General features: G+C 36.7%; 1 long non-coding RNA gene across 1 annotated transcript in view; it reads right to left on the reverse strand.

Moving 5' to 3' along the window:
- Window positions 1-16,765, reverse strand: part of LOC309861187 — a 71,454-nt gene extending 54,689 nt beyond the window's left edge. Inside the window, exon 1 of the long non-coding RNA XR_014309810.1 lies at window positions 16,753-16,765. This is a non-coding gene — a long non-coding RNA (uncharacterized lncRNA). The remainder of the gene's footprint in view (window positions 1-16,752) is intronic.
- Window positions 16,766-19,443: the final 2,678 nt, after the last annotated feature.

Raw genomic sequence — 19,443 nt, forward strand, 5'->3', positions numbered from 1 at the left:
TATCACGGTGATGCAAACCTTGCAGTCACTGGAAGTAGACTCCTGAAGAACTGACAGAAACTGATTGGTCTCTTGGTGGGTTTGGAACCAAAAATCCTTTATGTTTTATTTTATTTTTATTTGATTTGATTTTATATTTTATTATATTTTATTATTTTATTTTTCTTCTGTCTCACCCCTCACCCCAGAAAACACCAATATTCTTTTGGTCTATGGCTGGTAACAGCAATGTTGAGACCTGCTATGCCCAATCTAGAACATACTAACCATCTATGGCTATGGACTATTTGAAATGTGGCTAGTTTAAGTTGAGAGTTTTCTTTGATATAAAATAACTATGAATTTCAAAACTCAATACAAAAAAAGAATTTAACATATCTCATTAATTTTTCTATTAGTCACATGTTGAAAGGTAGTATTTGGATAAAGTGGTTTAAATAAATACACTGCTAAAATTAATTCACCAGATTCTTTATATCCTTTTAATTTAACTACTAGAAAATTCAAAATCACATATGTAGCTTGCACCACATTTTTACTGGACAGTGCATACCTAGACAGTGAAATGTATTGGTTCTGGGGGTAGTGCTCTTTTGGTGTGTACATATTAAATAGAAGGGAATTAGCACTTAACCCAGGGTCCTAAATTTAGTTTGTTTAAAAACCAACTGGGAAACATAAGAAAATGCCACTCTTGCTTCAACCCTCCCAGGAAGATTCCAACTATTATAATAGGGATTCAAACAATGAATTTGTATTTTCGACCGGTTCCCTAGAAGATTCTGATACAGGAAGTCCTCTGACCATCCTTTTGACATATCCTAGCTTAAGGTGTTCCTGCTGCACTGCTCATGTTTAATTACAGAATGCTTTCTGTTTTTCTAAATTTTGTGGGTGGGAGCCGCTGTTGTAATAATCTCATATTCCTGTTGACCCTCTGGAACTTGGGCTAAGTATGTCCAATGAATATACTTTAAAATGAGGAAAGGAAAGGAAGGAGATTTCTTTGTCTCCTGCAGACAGCAATTGGAATGAGCAAGGCCAAATGCTTGCAAAGAACAGGGAAGTTGCACAAATATACATATAACATATACTGGGAGATGAGGTGAGAGGGAAATTAAATAGGGAATGATAGAATATCAAAGAAAGAGTTGCCTTTTGCAAATTATAGTAAGCGAGTCCAGCCAAAAAACATTCAAGTTCAGTTTTTATCAAAATTGCTAGCCAAATATAAAAAATCCCTTTGAGTCAGATTACCCCAACCTCTCAGTCGGCCACACATACAGTTTATAGAATAGCCATGTGTCACCTCAATTAAAGTACTGTCCCTACTGTCCCTTCCTATTTCAGATGTTTCTGAGGGAAACTCCAGGCACTGGGGAGGTGTTTGGCCCATGTCCAGGTGATGGGAGCTGTGGTGAGGATTATGTGCAGTTACGGGCATTTCCAATATACTGCAATCTCCCTTGAAAGAAATAGCAGCACCCCAAGGCCTGAGTTTTAAGATCATTTGGGCCAACAGGAGGAGAATAAAATATGGGCTACTACGGGCTATATACCTGAGGGAACTTAAGGTATTTCTTGCTGTACTTCACATCCAAAAGAAGACAAGGTAAAAACAAAAGCAGGTAACATTGCTGGTGATAGGAGTTTTTAATGTAGCAAATGAAAAGACTAAAACCGTACTTTCTCAGCTGGTTTCAGTTTATGTCACTGCCTGAGGTAACTGGCCTGGGGTCTTGACTGTCCGTCCAGCTTCCATCCTACTCCCTGCCCCAAAGACATACTTCTGACCCTTTCTTTTGGGAGGCACCATTTAAAGTCCCATGAATACATTTGGCACTATTTGTGGCTTTTCTTTTCTTTCTTTCTTTTTTAAGATTTTAATTATTTATTTATTTGTTTGTCAGAGAGAGAGCGAGAGCGCAAGCACAAGCAGGCAGAGTGGCAGGCAGAGGCAGAGAGAGAAGCAGGCTCCCTGCTGAGCAAGGAGCCCGATGTGGGACTTGATCCCAGGACCCTGAAATCATGACCTGAGCCAAAGGCAGCAGCTTAACTCACTGAGCCACTCAGGCATCCCTATATGTGGCTTTTCATCACTCAATTTTTCTTTAGGAAAGTTGCCTCTGTCATGGATAAGTGACAGATGGCCCCAGGGCTCTTCCTAATTGGGAAGGTGGTTTCTCCTTTTCTTATATCTCTTCCTTTGCCTTTTTATTTTATTTTTTAATTTAAATTCAATTAGCCAACTTCCTTAGCCTTTTTTTTTTTTAAGATTTTATTTATTTGTCAGAGAAGAGAGCAAGCAAGCACAAGCAGGGAAGTGGCAGATAGGAAAAGTACGCTCCTCACCAATCCCAATGCGAGATTCGATCCCAGGATCTTGAGATCATTACCTGAGCTGAAGGCAGATACCTAACCAACTAGGCTGCCTAGGCGTCCCTTCCCTTGCCTTTTTGAAGACTGTATGGGAGAAGTGGTCTAAGAGGTTATTTGAGCTCTTCTTGGTCTTCAGGATGAACACTTTTGTTTGCTTGTGATATACTTTTGCTTGGGGAAGTTCTTCCTAACCTCTTCTTACCATCTATATGCAATCAAGAACCCAGATTAGTATGTGAACTTATGAGAAAGTGGCCAGGAGTGACAGATGGGCATTAGAAAAGTGTGTAAGGATGCAGACACAGAGAAAAAGGAAAGCAAATTTGCCTAAGCGTAATACAAAACTGGGAGTCATAGCATTGACCATCTACCAAGAGCTAGAATAGTTTTATTAATATTAATTAAATGTACTAATATCACTCTGAAAAGATTAGTTGCTGTGGGTGTCAGATATTCAGAAGCATTAAATATGGGAATGGAGCTGGTATATAAAACCTCAGTAGTATTCCATAAAATCAGTCCTCACGGTAGCTCTCTTAACTGACACTCACTTAACTCCTCACTCCCACTCACTGAAGCCCACGGTTGGATGAATCTTGCTCTAAGGTTCCTTTCTAGTGCCTCTGAGTATTCTACTCTCCCAGAGGAGTTGTAATTTAAGAGTTATATATGTGTTCCCCAACTTGAGTAAGTGAGCTGTGCTTATCAGTATCAGTATTTAATAAAATATTTATTTTTATTAAATTATAAATACTGCTTTAATAAACTACTCTTAAATTTAATACAATATTTTTCATTTTATTATATTATAAATAAATACCAAAATATAACAGTAAAATTCAAAGTATAAGAAATATGAAAGTAAAAGGACAGTTTATACCTATAACTAAATTTAATGCCTTGTAAAGACTCAATAAAAGTGAGTCATTTTTAAAAGGTTGCTCTCAAATTAGAGTGTTCAAGGCAACTGTAAATATTAAAGGGGGGCTAGTCTTAAAAGTCAAAAGAGGTTGCATTCAAGTTGCTTAATAAGTGTCATTAACTCCTATTTCACTTTAAAGAAACAGAAACTGGAAATCAGAAATGATGTAATTTGTGTTATCCTATCATGACATTTTGACTATTTTTTCATGCCAGCAAAAAATCATAGCAGACTTGTACTCAAAGAAAATCACAAATTAATGAACATGCATGTATTAAGTTAAGATGAAATGTTTAAGATATGTTTATGTCATGTTTTAAATATAATTTTATATATAATTTCTAATCTTAATTGACTTTTTTGGTGTGACCCAAACAATTCTGAGTCCCAACTACATGGAATAAGATGGCTACTATTAAGGTTTTTGAAATTTGAAGCTGAATGCATTTTTGTAGTTGCTTCATGGGATCTTATTATTTTATTTCCAGAGGAAAAGAAATGGCATCACATTACCAGATGATATTCTGTAGTACCTAGGAAATAATACGTAGGGAAAGTGTGACAAATAGGTAAGTGATGATATAGCCTTCTCAGAGTACAAGTAAACCGTAATTCTAGAAACAGCCTTAAATACCTACATAGGATTTTTGGAAAGTTTTTTCTTTTTTTTTTTTTTGCACTTTAACTTTTGTTATTTAATAATATTTTCAGTCAGTAAGACATCTCAATAATATTACACAGGGGCACCTGGGTGGCTCAGTGGGTTAAAGCCTCTGCCTTCGGCTCAGGTCATGATTTCAGGGTCCTGGATGGAGTCCCACATCTGGCTCTCTGCTCAGTGGGGAGCCTGCTTCCTCCTCTCTCTCTGCCTGCCTCTCTGTCTACTTGTGATCTCTCTCTGTCAAATAAATAAATAAAATCTTTTTAAAAAAATCAATAATATTACACAACAGTTTTTATGTCAAACCCAAATTTTAGGGATAGTCTATAGGAATTAATGAAAAAAGCTATATAATGAAAACTAAAATGTGTAACATGATTTCTGGCACAAATTCACACTATCACTGGAATTCATCGAGTTTTTATCACGAATGCAATACTCGGAGTTTCTTCCCTTTTTTCTACCCCAAATCACATTATGTAACTGTAAGTTTTTATGAAATGCATAAGGAATATGCTCACCGGTCAGTGACTTTCAACAGACTCTCATTTTACTGGGAAAACCATGGAGCTAAAGAAGAAGTTACCCATGCATCTCTTTTTGATGTCCTAATGCATTTTAGAAAACCAAGAGATGAGAAGGAGCAATATTAAATTCAGTATACAAAATTAAGAATTTTTGACATAATGCTATTAAATCACTTTTATTGTTTAATATTTATAAGCTTGATATTTTTTTAAGAATTGACTTTCTCATAGTAGGCATAACAGGACAACTTTTTAATCACAATAACAAGTAACTAAGGGAAAAGTTTTATGCCCAACAGAATATCTGAATTATTCTTATATTTAATTAAATACAAACAAATGTTTAAAAGTCCATGTAAACTCCTGACATAATTTACCTGTGTCCCATTAGAAAACATCTTTCTTATCTCATGTAATTTATATTAGCAGGAACAGTGATATATTTAACATTTCAGCAGAATGACTGACTAAAGCTTTAAATAAAAATCTATAACTCCTCTCATTAGAGCAGTTTTATATGACAAATTAGGCCACAAAAAATTATAATAAAACTCCTCTCTCTACTAAGAGATCCCAAAAGGATATAAAACACATTATGAGGTTCTACAATGATAATTAATTATGAAACTTAATCTGCAGTCCTAACGGCACATGTTTTTAAGTTGCCCCTTTTTTTAACAACCAAGGACATACACTTTTTAAATAATTACATATCCCTCTTCATTTATAATGAATATGCAAATGAAATTACTTTGCTCTAACTCGATAGAAATCTTTATTTCCTCATTTAAAAAATATTTATTGAGTGCTAAATATGCCTGGCACTATTCTAGATGCTAGAAATAGAGCAATAAACAACATAACCCTATGGAGCTTATATTACAGTAGAGGGAGATAGACAATAATAAAAGTAATAAGTAATTAATGACTAAGTTTTTCAACTAGTGACAAGGGCTCAAAATAAAGCAGGGAAGAGAGATAGAATAGGTGGGGGATATGTGGGAACACAGAAGGTAGTTTTAAATTTTAAACAGATGCTCAAAATAGACCTCACCAAAAAGCTATTGGTAGGGCTTGCAGACATTTGTAAAGACTTTAAGTATTACAGTCGGTGAAATGGAAAGTTTTTGGAAGTTTGAAAAGAAGTGACACAATCTGACTCACCTTTTGAAAGGATCCCTACCTGCTGTGTTTATCATAGAATGCGGGGGGGAGTGCTGAGAGATCGCAGCATGGTAGAATGTAGAAGATTAGTTAAGAGGCTACTGTAGTGATAGACAAATTATGGAAACAGCCCAAGTGCCCATTGATCAATGAATGGATAGAGAAAATATGGTATGTGTGCATGTGTGTGTATAAAATATGGTGTATATATATAAATATGGTGTATATATGGTATATATAGAAATATATAATATAATATATAATAATTAATATATTTATATTAATATATTTTAATAAATATATATTTATATATAATAAATATAAAAATATGGTATATGTGTGTATATATATAATATGGTCTATATATATAATATTATTCAGCCACAAGAAAAGAATGAAATTTTGTCATTTGCAACAACATGGATGGAGTTAGAGAGTATAACACTAAGCAAAATAAGTTAGAAAAAAGACAAATACCATCTGATTTCACTTATATGTGGAATTTAAGAAATAAAAGAAATGAACAAAGGGAAAAAAGGAGAGAGACAAACCACTCCCCCCAAAAGACCCAACTATAGAGAATAAACTGATGGTTACCAGAAGGGAGTTGGGGGGAAGATATGAAATAGGTGAAGGAGATTAAGAGTACACTTATCTGAATTTTCTGTAGAATACTGTTGAATTACAATACTGCACACCTGAAACTAATATAACACTGTATGTTAACTATACTGGAATTGAAATTAAAAACCTAATAAATTTCCCTTTTCTAGAAAAAAAAGGCTATTGTAGTAATCCAGATAAAAGATTAAGATGGTTTAAAAATTGGGATTGGGCTATCTTTTGAAGGAGAATTCTAAAAGAACTGGTAAGTGGGTGAGCATATAAAAAAGAAAAATCAATGATTACTCCAAATTATAAATTCCTTATTATAAAACATCATTTCAAAAAAATTAAATTAAGCACTTGTTAAATGAGAGCATCTTTATGAATAATAACAATAATAATAGCTATATTAGTCAGGAAAGTCTGGGTTATGCAGCTGTAAGGAAAGAAAAGAAAGAGGGGAAAAAAGTCAAGTCTCAAACAAAAGTTAATTTCTCCTTTTATATAAAATTCACTGCAGGTTCAGGAGTTGCTCTGGGGCAGCTGCGTTACAAGGACTTTCCAGTGATCCAGATTGCTCTGATGGGTTGCCTCTTTCATCTCAACCTGAGGCCTTCTTTAAGACCAGGAGGGAAAGAGGATGAAGAATTGGGAATGGCCTTTTCACTAACTCTGCCTGAAAGTGATATGCATCACTTCTGCTCACATTTCATGCATCAAGTCTAGTGGCAAAGCTCTATTAAAGAATGAGGGAGCTCTGTCTACTACATTAGCTAACATTATGTAGCATTTAACATGTGACTATGTCTGTGCTATGACCCATAAATAAAGAATTCCTGTGATATGTTCTCAATGGTTTCTACCTTGAATAGAGCAACACTTAGGCATGTTCAGTCTGGGCTCGGTGTCCTAGACCACAACAGATGTGATTTCTTTCTTTTTTTTTTTTAATTAAAAATTTTTAAAAATTTTATTTATTTATTTGACAGACAAAGATCACAAGTAGGCAGAGCGGCAGGCAGAGAGAGATAGAGGGAAGCAGCCTCCCCGCTAAGCAGAGAGCCAGATGTGGGGCTCAATCCCAGGACCCTGGGATCATGACTGGAGCCAAAGGAAGAGCCTTTAACCCACTGAGTTACCCAGGCACCCCAGCAAATGTGATTCCTAATGCTTGGGAATCTACCATGATCAGGATTTGCAAATGCTCTATCCCCAGATATGCACATGCAATAACAAAACAGGAGTTATGTCTACCAGGTTCTACCTTAATTTGTGAGTCATAGCATACCCCAGAGATGGGATTATGATACCAACCAAAGACATGCCCACACAAACGAGTCACCACTCTCAAGAGAATCCAAGCTTAGGCATAAATATTCATGAACTCTGTTCTTCCAAAGTTTGGGTATCAAATTTTATGCTTAGGGAACTGATGCTATGTCTGAAAAGATTAACTGAAGAAAGTCCTTCCCTGGGGCATCCTCCAACTTCATAAATGTTACTTCCTGCCAACAAGCAGTTAACTTTTATACCTAGTAAGATTGAAAGAACTCCAGGGTATCCACATGGCACCAAATACAATGTGGATTCCTGAACCAAGGACTGAATTTGGGATCAGTGTTTTGTTATGTTGCCTCTCATTTCCCTCAGGTAACTCATTGACTATGAAGTCCAAAATACTACTAAAACAATTTTTGACCTTCTAATGTCTTTGAAGGGCATTCCTCTATATTAATTATCCTGCAGCCATGCTGCAATATCAAGTAGTGGTGGACAGGTTAATTCTAATCGACAAATTATCTTTTATTCAAGGCTGTGCTCAGCCCCAGACATTACAACACTTTGGTCCTCAATTGTATACCAAAACATAGTCAGTTCAAGTTCAGCTTTTACCAAATATACACTCGTTGTAAAGGTGGAGAGATTTGTATTATCTTAGGAATGAATGTGAAAATTCCTTTTACTGAGCGAGAGCTATCTTTATTTGGAAAATACTTTTCTTAAAGCCAAGGGAAGTAACTGGGGTCCTGAGAGTCTGGGTATTAGCTGGCATGAACACTTCAAAGGAAGAGAAAATCAACTCTTTATAATAGAAGCAGAGGAATTTGAGCTTTGGGGGAATAATTGAGAGGGGAAGAAAGTGAGCTAAGTTGATGGATATATGAGAGAAGGGCCAGTGAGAATAAACCCCTTTGGGCATGATATCTAAGAAATAACTTAAGAAATCAGTGATGTCTAGCAAGAATATGAACTATGGAATGCAAACCATAGTTCATATTGTCCTCTACAATAGCTCAAATGAAGCCCACATTTCTCACTAATGTACATATGGAAGATCTAAGTTCTGCATCCTGAATGACACAAAATAAAGTGAGCATATGAGGATGCAGTAGGCTAGGAAGAAGCAGTTCCTGATGGTATCTTTGTCACAGCTTAAGACCACCATACCCGGGTTCTCTCACCACTGTCTACCAGATGGATTGCATGAAACTTGTTCTGAAAGAAATACTTTAATATTATTACCAGCCAGTGGTTCTGAAGGAGAAATAAAAAGTACTTTTAACAGAGGGCTCAACAATAGAGACCAAAGGAAATTTGCTAGATCTTTCTTTGTTAAATTTTCTTACTTATGGCCGAAACTCAATATTCTCTAAAATTGTTGCCTACCTCAAAAAGTAGGGTAGACAGCATCTACATGCCCACAAACTCATATCTTTGCCCAACCACACAGAGAGATGATATTTCCCATCCTCTGTTGCAATTACATGTGTGATAAGATTGAGGTCTAGCTGGAGAAGATGGTGACAGAGTAGGAGACCTAATATCATCAGGTCCCAGGAGTACAGCTAGATAGTTCTAATAGCAAACCATTCCAAACACCTACAAACTCAACTGGAGATTAAAGAGAAGAGCAGCAATTCTGAGAACAGAAAATCAACCACTTTCTGGAAGGTAGGACATGCGGAGAAGTGAATCTGAGGTGACATATGGGAAGAGAGACCGCGGTGGGGAGGGGCCAGATCCTGGCAAGTGGTAGAGCAGCAGAGCACAAAATCAGAACTTTTAGAAGTCTGCTCCACTGAGGGACATCACTCCAGAGGCTAAGCAGGGTTGGAGTCCTTGTAGGGACAGTGTGGTCTCAGGACCCGCAGGGTCACAGAAAAACCAGGGGTGCCTGAGTGTGGCAGAGCTCCCACATTTCTGAGTGGGGCAGCCAGCAGTGATGGAGCCAAGGAGGGGCTCTCACCTTGGGGTTACCTTAAACCATGATCCAAGGCACAGTCAAGCCACCACTCTTGGAGCAGGGACCCCAAAATTGGCAGATCTGAGGAAACAACCTCTTTCCTCCTCTGGGAAGGAAGATTCCTGCACCTGTAGATTCTGCTGCAGGAATCTGCTGGGTTTGGAGACTCCAAAAAGGGCCGTGGGCCAGAGACAGAAATGCTCAGTCACATACTGGGTGAGCACGGAGTACGGCAGGAGACCAGGGAGACAGGAGGGACTGAATGTTTTTCCCTGAGGGCAAACTGAGGAGTGCGGTCCTGAGCTATCAGCTCCTATGGGGCCAGAGATTGAGAGGCCACCATCTTCATTCCCATCCTCCAAAGCTGTACAGAAAGCACTCAGGGAACAAAAGCTACTGAGATCAAACCAAAGCAGATTACTTAGCCTGGCCCCTGGCAAAGGCAATGCAATTCTGCCTCAGGCAAAGACATTTGAGAATCACTGCAACAGGCCCCTCCCCCAGAAGATGAGCAAGAACATCCAGCCAAGACGAAGTTCACCAATCAATGAGAACTGCAAAACTTCAGAAATACAGGAATACAGCATATGGAATTCATGGCATTTTTTTCCCGATGATTCTTTAGTCTTTCAAAGTTAAATTTTTAAAATTTTATTTTTTCTTATTCCATTTTCTTTAATATTCTGATAATGTTTTTTAACTATTTTATATCAATACCTTTTAAAAAATCTTTTCTAAATTTCATTGTTATAGTCATATTCTAGATGTATTTATTGTATTTAGTACATTATATTTATTCTTTATACATTGTATTTATACTTCATTGTATTTAGCCTTATATTTTGTATACATATAGGTTTTTTTTTTTTCCTTTAAAGTTTTGGGATACAGATTCTTCTAACAGATCAAAATATACCCTAAATCCACCCCATGGCTTTGTTCTAGTCTCCTACCTGATCACATTCTTTCCTTTTTTTTTTTTTTTCATTCTTCAACCAACTTCTTACCAATTCCTTTTTAAGAATCTTTTTAAGTTTCATCTTTACAGTCATATTCTATCCCTTCATTGTGTTTACCCTTATTTTTGTATATACATAACTTTTTCTTCCTTTAAAGTTTTGGGAGGCAGTTTATTCTAACAGACCAAAACACACCCAAAATCAAGTGTATGGCTCTGTTCCTTACACCAGTCATAAATACACACACACATACACTCCCCCCCCCCCCTTTCTTCTCCCAGTTTCAGGTCTCTTCTGATTTGGTTAGTGTATATTTTTCTGGGGTTGTGGCTACCCCTTTAGTATTTTGTTCTCTCATTCATCTACTCTTATCTGGCTAAAATGACAAGGTAGAAAAACTCACCTCAAAAAAAAAAAAAAAAGAAAAAAGAAAGAAAAAGAACAAGAGCAGTGCTGATGGCTAGAATTGTAATCAATATGGACATTAATAAGATGTCAGATGTGGAGTTCAGAATGATGATTATCAAGGTGCTAGCTGGGCTTGAAAAAAGCATGGAAGATAATAGAGAATCCCTTTCTGGAGAAATAAAATCTCTTTCTGGAGAAATAAAAGAACTGGGGGGGGTGCTGGGCTGGCTCAGTGGGTTAAGCCTCTGCTATCAGCTCAGGTCCTGATCTCAGGGTCCTGGGACTGAGCCACACATTGGGCTCTCTGCTCAGCAGGGAGCCTGCTTCCCCTCTTTCTCTGCCTACTTGTGATCTCTCTCTCTGTCAAATAAAAAATAAATCAAATCTTAAAAAAAATAAAAGAACTAAAAGCTAACCAAGTAAAAATTTAAAAAGCTATTAATGAGGTGCAATCAAAATGGAGGCTCTTACTCCTAGGATAAATGGGCCAGAAGAGAGAATAGTGATATAGAAGTCTAAATGGTGGAGAATAAAGAATCTGAGAAACAGAAAGAGAAACAACTACTGGACCACGAGGGGAGAATTCAAGAGGTAAGTGATACCATAGGAAAAAACAATATTGAATTACTGGGATCTCGGAAGAAGAAGAAATAGAGAGAGGGGCAGAAGGTACATTGGAGCAAATTATAGCAAAGAATTACCCTCATTTGGCTAAGGGAACAAGCATCAAAATCCAGGAGAAACAGAGAACCCTCCTGAAAGTCAATAAAAATAGGTCCACACCCCATCATCTAATAGTAAAAATTACAAGTCTCAGTAACAAAGAGAAAACCCTGAAAGTAGCTCGGGACTAGAGGTCTGTAACATACAATGGTAGAAATATTAGATTGGCAGCAGATCTATCCACAGAGACCTGGCAGGCCAGAAAGGACTGGCATGATATATTCAGAGCACTAAATGAGAAAAATATGGACCAAGAATATTATATCCAGCTACACTGCCATTGAAAACAGAAGGGGAGATTAAAAAGCCTCCAGGACAAACAAAAACTAAAAGAATTTGCAGGGGCGCCTGGGTGGCTCAGTGGGTTAAAGCTTCTGCCTTCGGCTCAGGTCACGATCCCAGAGTCCTGGGATCGAGCCCCACGTCGGGCTCTCTGCTCAGCAGGGAGCCTGCTTCTCTCTCTCTCTCTCTCTGCCTGCCTTTCTGCCTACTTGCAATCTCTGTCTGTCAAATAAATAAATAAAATCTTAAAAAAAAAAAAAGAATTTGCAAACACCAAACCAGCCCCACAGGAAATATTAAAAGGGGTCTTTTAAGCAAAGAAAGAACCTAAAAGTAACATACCAGAAAGGCACAGAGACAATGTACAGTAACAGTCACCTTACAGGCAATACAATGGCACTGAATTCATATCTTTCAATAGTTATTTGAATGTAAATGAGCTAAATGCCCCAATAAAAAGACATAGGGTATCAGAAAGGATTAAAAAAACAAGACTCATTGATATACTGTCTGCAAGAGACTCATTTTAGACCCAAAGACACCTCCAGATTTACAGTGAGGGGGCAGAAAACAATTTTCCATGCTAATGGACATCAAAAGAAAGCTAGGGTGGCAATCCTTATATCATGTAAATTAGATTTGAAGCCAAAGACTTTAATAAGAGATGAGGAAGGACACTATATCATACTCAAAGGGTCTGTCCAACAAGAAGATCTAACAATTTTAAATATCTATGCCCCTAACCCGGGAGCAGCTAATTACATAAACCAATTAATAACAAAATGAAAGAAACACCTCAAAAATAATACAACAATAGTAGTGGAACTTTAACACCCCCCTCACTGAAATGGACAGATCATCTAAGCAAAAGATCAACAAGGAAATAAAGGCTTTAAATGACACACTGGACCATGGACATCACAGATCTATTCAGAACATTCCATCCCAAAGCAACAGAATACACATTCTTCTCCAGTGTACATGGAACATTCTCCAGAATAGATCACATCCTGGGTCCAAACCAGGTCTCAACTGGTACCAAAAGATTAGGATCATTCCCTGCATATTTTAAGACCACAATGCTCTGAAAATAGAACTCAACCACAAGAGGAGAGTTGGAAAGAACTCAAATACAGGGAGGCTAAAGAGCATCTTACCACAGAATGAATGAGTCAACCAGAAAATTAAAGAAGAATTGAAAAAATTCACTGAAACAAATGAAAATAAAAACACAATTGTTCAAAATCTTTGGGACACAGCAAAGGTGGTCCTTAGAGGAAAGTATATAGTAATACAAGCCTTTCTCAAGTAAAAGAAAGGTTCCAAGTACACAACCTAATTCTACACCTAAAGGAGTTAGAGAAAGAATAGCAAAGAAAGCCTAAACCCAGTAGGAAAAGAGAAATCATACAGATCAGAGCAGAAATCAATGAAATAGGAACCAAAAGAACAGTAGAACAAATCAAAGAAACTAGGAGCTAGTTCTTTGAAAGAATTAATAAGATTGATAAACCCCTTGCCAGACTTATCAAAAAGAAAAGAGAAAGAGCCCAAATTAATAAAATCATGAATGAAAGAGTAGAGATCACAACTATCACCAAAGAAACACAAACAATTATAAGAACATATTATGAGCAACTATACATCAGCAAATTTGACAATCTGGAAGAAATGGAGTCATTCCTAGAGAAATATAAACTACCAAAACTGAACTAAGAAGAAATCGAAAACTTGAACAGACCCATAACCAGTAAGGAGCTTGAAGCAGTCATCAAAAATCTCCCAACAAACAAGAGCCCGGGGCCAGATGGCTTTCCAGCAGAATTCTACCAAACATTTAAAGAAGAATTAATACCTATTGTCCTGAAACTGTTCCAAAAAATAGAAATGGAAGGAGAACTTACAAACTCATTTTATGAGGCCAGCATTACCTTGATCCAAAAACGAGACAAAGACCCCATCAAATAGGAGAACTACAGACAATATACTTGATGCACAAGGATACAAATATTCTCACCAAAATACTAGCCAATAGGATCTAACAGTACATTAAAAGGATTATTCACCACGACCACGTGGGATTTATTCCTGGACTGCAAGGTTGGTTCAACATCTGCAAATCAATCAATGTGATACAACACATTAATAAAAGAACAAGAACCATATGATACTCTCAACAGATGCTGAAAAAACATTTGACAAAGTACAGCATCCTTTCTTGATCAAAACTCTTCACAGTGTAGAGATAGAGGGTGCATTCCTTAATATCATCAAAGTCATCAATGAGAAACCCACAGTGAATTTCATTCTCAATGGGGGAAAACTGAGAGCTTTCCTGCTAAGGTCAGGAACACAGCAGGGCTGTGCACTATCACCACTGCTCTTCAACATAGTACTAGAAGTCCTAGCGTCAGCAATCAGATAACAAAAAGAAATTAAAGGCATCCAAATTGGCAAAGAAGTCGTCAAACTCTCACTCTTTGCAGATGATATGAAACTTTATGTGGAAAACCCAAAAGATTCCATGCTAAAACTTGTACAGGAATTCAGTAAAGTGTCAGATATAAAATAAATGCACAGAAATCAGTTCATTTCTAAACACCAACAGCAAGACAGAAGAAAGAGAAATTAAGCGGTTGATCCCATTTACAATTGCACCCAAAACCATAAGATAGCTAGGAATAAACATAACCTAAGAAACAAAGAATCTGTACTCAGAAAACTATAATCAGGAAGGAAATTGAGGAAGACACAAAGAAATGGAAAAATGTTTCATGCTCATGAATTGGAAGAAAAAGTATTGTGAAAATGTCCATGCTACCTAAAACAATCTACACATTTAATGCAATCCTTATCAAAATACTATCAATTTTTTTCAAAGAAATGGAACAAATAATCCTAAAATTTAAATGGAACCTAAAAAGTCCCCAAAGAGCCAGAGAGGAATGTTGAAAAGGAAAACTAAAGTTGGTGGCATCACAATTCCAGACTTCAAGCTCCTATTACAAAGCTGTAATCATTAAGACAGTATGGTACTGGCACAAAAACAGACTCATAAATCAATGGAACAGAACAGAGAGCCCAGAAATGGACCCACAATTCTACGGTCAACTAATCTTCAACAAAGCAGGAAAGAATGTCCAATGAAAATAAGACAGTCTCTTCAACAAATGGTGTTAGGAAAACTCGATGGCCCCATGCAGAAGATTGAAACTGGACCATTTCCTTACACCACACACAAAAATAGACTCAAAATGGATGAAATAAATCAATGTGAGAAAGGAATCCATCAAAATCCTTGAGGAGAACACAGGCAGCAACCTCACCTGCAGCAACTTCTTCCTAGAAACACTACCAAAGCCAAGGGAAACAAGGGCAAAAATGAACTATTGGGACCTCATCAAGATCAAAAGCTTTTGCACAGCAAAGGAAACAGTCAACAAAACCAAAAGACAACTGACAGAATGGAAAAGATATTTGCAAATGACATATCAGGTAAAGGGCTAGTATCCAAAATCTAAAAGAACTTATCAAACTCAACACCCAAAGAATAAATAATCCAATCAAGAAATGGGCAGAAGACATGAACAGATATTTTGGCAAAGAAGACATCCAAATGGCCAACAGCCACATGAAAAAGTGCTTAACATCACTCAGCATCAGGGAAATATAAATCAAAACTACAATGAGCTACCACCTCACACCAGTCAAAATGGCTAAAATTAATGAGTCAGGAAATGACAGATGGTGAGGATGCAGAGAAAGGGGAACCCTCCTATACCGTTCATGGGAATGTGAGGTGGTGCAGCCACTCTGGAAAACAGTATAGAGGTTCCTCAAAAAGTTGAAAATAGAGCTACCCTATGATGTCAATTGCACTACTGAGTATGTACCCTAAAGATACAAATAGTAGTGATCCGAAGGGGCACACATGAACCCGAATGTTTACAGCAGCAATGTCTACAATAGCCAAACTATGGAAAGAATCTAGATGTCCATTAACAGATGAATGGATAAAGAAGATGTGGTATGTAAATATGTATGTATGTGTGTGTGTATATATATATATATAAAATGCATGCAATGGAATAGTATGCAGCCATCAAAAATGAAATCTTGGCCTTTACAATGACATGGATGGAACTAGAGAGTATTATGCTAAGCAAAATTGGTCAATCAGAGAAAGATAACCATCATATGATCTCTCTAATATTAGGCATTTGAGAAGCAGAGCAGGAGGCTCGTGGGAGGTAGGGAGGGCAAAAATGAAACAAGATGGGAATGGGAGGGAGAGAAACCATAAGAGAGTCTTAGTCCTAGGAAACAAACTAAGGGTTGCTGGGGGATGGGAGGGGAGGAATAGGGTGGCTGGGTTATGGACACTGGGGAGGGTATATACTATGGTGAGTACTGTGACTTGTTTAAGACTGATGACTCATAGACCTGTATCCTTGAAGCAAATAGTACATTATATATTAATTTTTAAAAAAGAAAGAAAAGGGGCGCCTGGGTGGCTCAGTGGGTTAAGCCTCTACCTTCGGCTCAGGTCATGATCCCAGGGGCCTGGGATCGAGTCCCGCATGGGGCTCTCTGCTCAGCAGGGAGCCTGCTTCTCCTCATCTCTCTCTCTGTCTGTCTCTCTGCCTATTTGTGATCTCTCTCTCTGTCAAATAAATAAATAAAATCTTTTTAAAAAGAAAAAAAAGAAAGAAAGAAAAAAAAAGACTGAGTTCTAGCCAGTGAAATATGTGCACAAATGATATAAGCCACAATAAGCCTGACACACACACAAAAAACTTCTCATGTAAAGTCTTTTATCTGCTACCTGATTAAAGAGGTCTTGGAGGACCCAGAAATAGGGCAGATTCTGGACTCACCCCAAAATATTCGAAAGGCATCCAAACCAGAGTTAGAAAACAGGACTATTGAAAGAATGAGAAATAAACACACTATGTTAGGCCACTGAAATTTGGTGTTTAACTATTAGAGCAGCTAACATTACAACTTAATTAATACAAAGAATCAGTATCAATCAATTAATTAATTTTCACTACGAGAAAAGACTCCTATCTTCTGATGCTTAAAATTGCAGAACTCTGAGTTAAGAGTAAAATAAGAAATCATTTAATCCAATATGTTCTGCATTTACCAAACCCCAAGTTTGTCAATAATTCGTCAACTCTCTTCCTAGTGGAATTATTCACCTCTGGCTTCGTTTCCCACACTCTTCCCCTGTTTCTAGACTGGGTTTCCTTATACTTTCCCTAAGTCTGATATATGACATCTTAACTATTCAGGAATGGTGCTTGGTTTTAGGTTACTCCCAATGGGCAATGTAAATCCATAATGAAATTACACAAGATTACAAATAACAAATGTTCAGGGTGCTAATATTGTTCGGGATGAAGTTATATTCCAAATATTTGTGTAAGCATAAAAATAATGTCCTATATTCTCCTTTCAGATGAGCAATATCCCAGAATTTAATACTTAGAATATTGGTTCCTATTAAATAGTTATTGTGATTTTACATGGTTTTACTTAAGGAATTTTTGAAAATTTCTTCTGAATCTATCTTCTCTAGTATGATTGCTCTCTCTTTAAAACCAACTCCCACGTATCTGTCACTGATGAAAACTCTAGAATTAGTTTTGGTTTTTAGCAAGCCCTGATTCTTCTAGAAGCATTTTTTTCAAAACTGGTTTTTGATATATCCACAATTGTAAATATGTAACCTAATCTTTATATCACAAATTTTGAGTCTCTCTTTAGGAATCTTAGTTCAGTGCTTAATAACAGTAGCATCACTATACAATCTGCTCTATGAAACACTATTTTGTGATAAATCTTCCCAGACCACCTTAGGGCTTTTTGTTAATATGTCCTTCCCCCCCCCTTTTTTTTTCCTTCAAGCAGTTCACATTTAACCTTAAAGGAATCAGTTTAGTTCTGCTGTGCAGAAATGTCTTTATAACTTACATTCCATTGCTATAGTAGAAGTTTATTTTATAGTCGTTAATAGGCAACAAAGTATATCTTAAGCAAATCGCATATTAGAGATTCTATTTAAATGTCAAAGTGAAACTTTGTAATTTAAACAAGCTCATAATAATAGCAACAAGTTTCAAGTTCTGTGTATTTTCAGGATTTATGTCCCTTTATAGAGTCAGTACTCACTTGAAGCCATGGAGCATCAAAATGGTTCTCTAATAGTTGCAACATGGGCAGTCTTCCTGCTTTGTAGTAACAATTTCCATTCCATGTTTTCTAGCATCTTATTTTCTTCCTTTCAAGAGAGATATCCTTTTCTGACAAAATAATAACAGAATTCTCATCATCTCTTAATAATTACAATCAGGATGTTTCATAAAACTTATGTTTAATGTGACTAGACATCTATTTGATGAATTTTACTATTATTATAGTGTGGGGGGTTGGTTTGTTTTTGAATATTTGTGATTCATCTAATCCAATGGGAGCATATACAATTATATTGATAAAACATTGGTAGATTTTGTTTTCAGAATCAACAAATACTATTCCTAACCATGAAGCTTCAGAATAGTTTCTTATTGTATTATTTTTATGAACAATATGTATTAGAAAAAATGTTTCTAAATGGTTCTTTGATTTTTTTTAGACTTTTTTTTTTTTTTAAGATTTTAATCCATCCATTAGAGAGAGAGAGAACACAAGCAGACAGAGTGGGAGTGGGAGAAACAGGCCTCCCGCCAAGCAGGAGCCTGATGTGGGGCTCAATCCCAGGACCCTGGAATCATGACCTGAGCCAAAGGCAGGCACTTAATGACTGAGCCACCCAGGCACCCCCACTTCTTTTATCTTAATGACTCATGTATTATGTCTCTTTTCTGATTTCCTTTCACACATCCTAGTGGGCTAGTTATTGATAACTTTGGATCAGCATGACTACTGTAGATTCCTAATTGTTCTTTCTCTCTCTAAAACTTCCGTTTTCTGTACATAATGGCCTTCTTACTTTTTCTAAAATAATTACATTAGATCATTTTTTCAATCAATAACCTTCTATTGCTAACCAAAGTAGTAATTTCTTGGTGAATTACATCTTACTCACTTTTGTAACTCTCACTCTTAGTACCAAGTTCAGCTATATTAAATACACTTTTTAAGCTAATGGCTTTAAAATTATTCCAAACAGGTCCTAGAGGAGTAGATAGCAAAAAGCAAGTAATACTGCAAGGGAAGGGAAAGTAAAGAAAAATTATATATAATGAGCTCCTACCGTATCATCTTATATAGTCCCCCAAACAGCCTGTGAGCTAAATATCATTACTCTCATTTCATAGATGTGAAACTAAAGCCAAAAAGTTACATGATAGCCAAGTGCATACAACTTGAAAGTGGCAAGCCAAAAGTCAAAGGTAGGTTTGATTCTAATACATTTTTGCCTCTTTCTCTGGTCTCAGGTCGTACCATCTTTGTTTTGAATCACAAGTATTGGTTTCTCAGCTGGAAGAGAAGGGGGAATTTTATGATAGGCAGAGGAAACAGTACGAACAAATAGGAAGTTATATACATGAGACATTTGG

The sequence above is a fragment of the Mustela nivalis genome, assembly GCF_964662115.1.
Source record: "Mustela nivalis genome assembly, chromosome: 3".
Taxonomy (NCBI): domain Eukaryota; kingdom Metazoa; phylum Chordata; class Mammalia; order Carnivora; family Mustelidae; genus Mustela; species Mustela nivalis.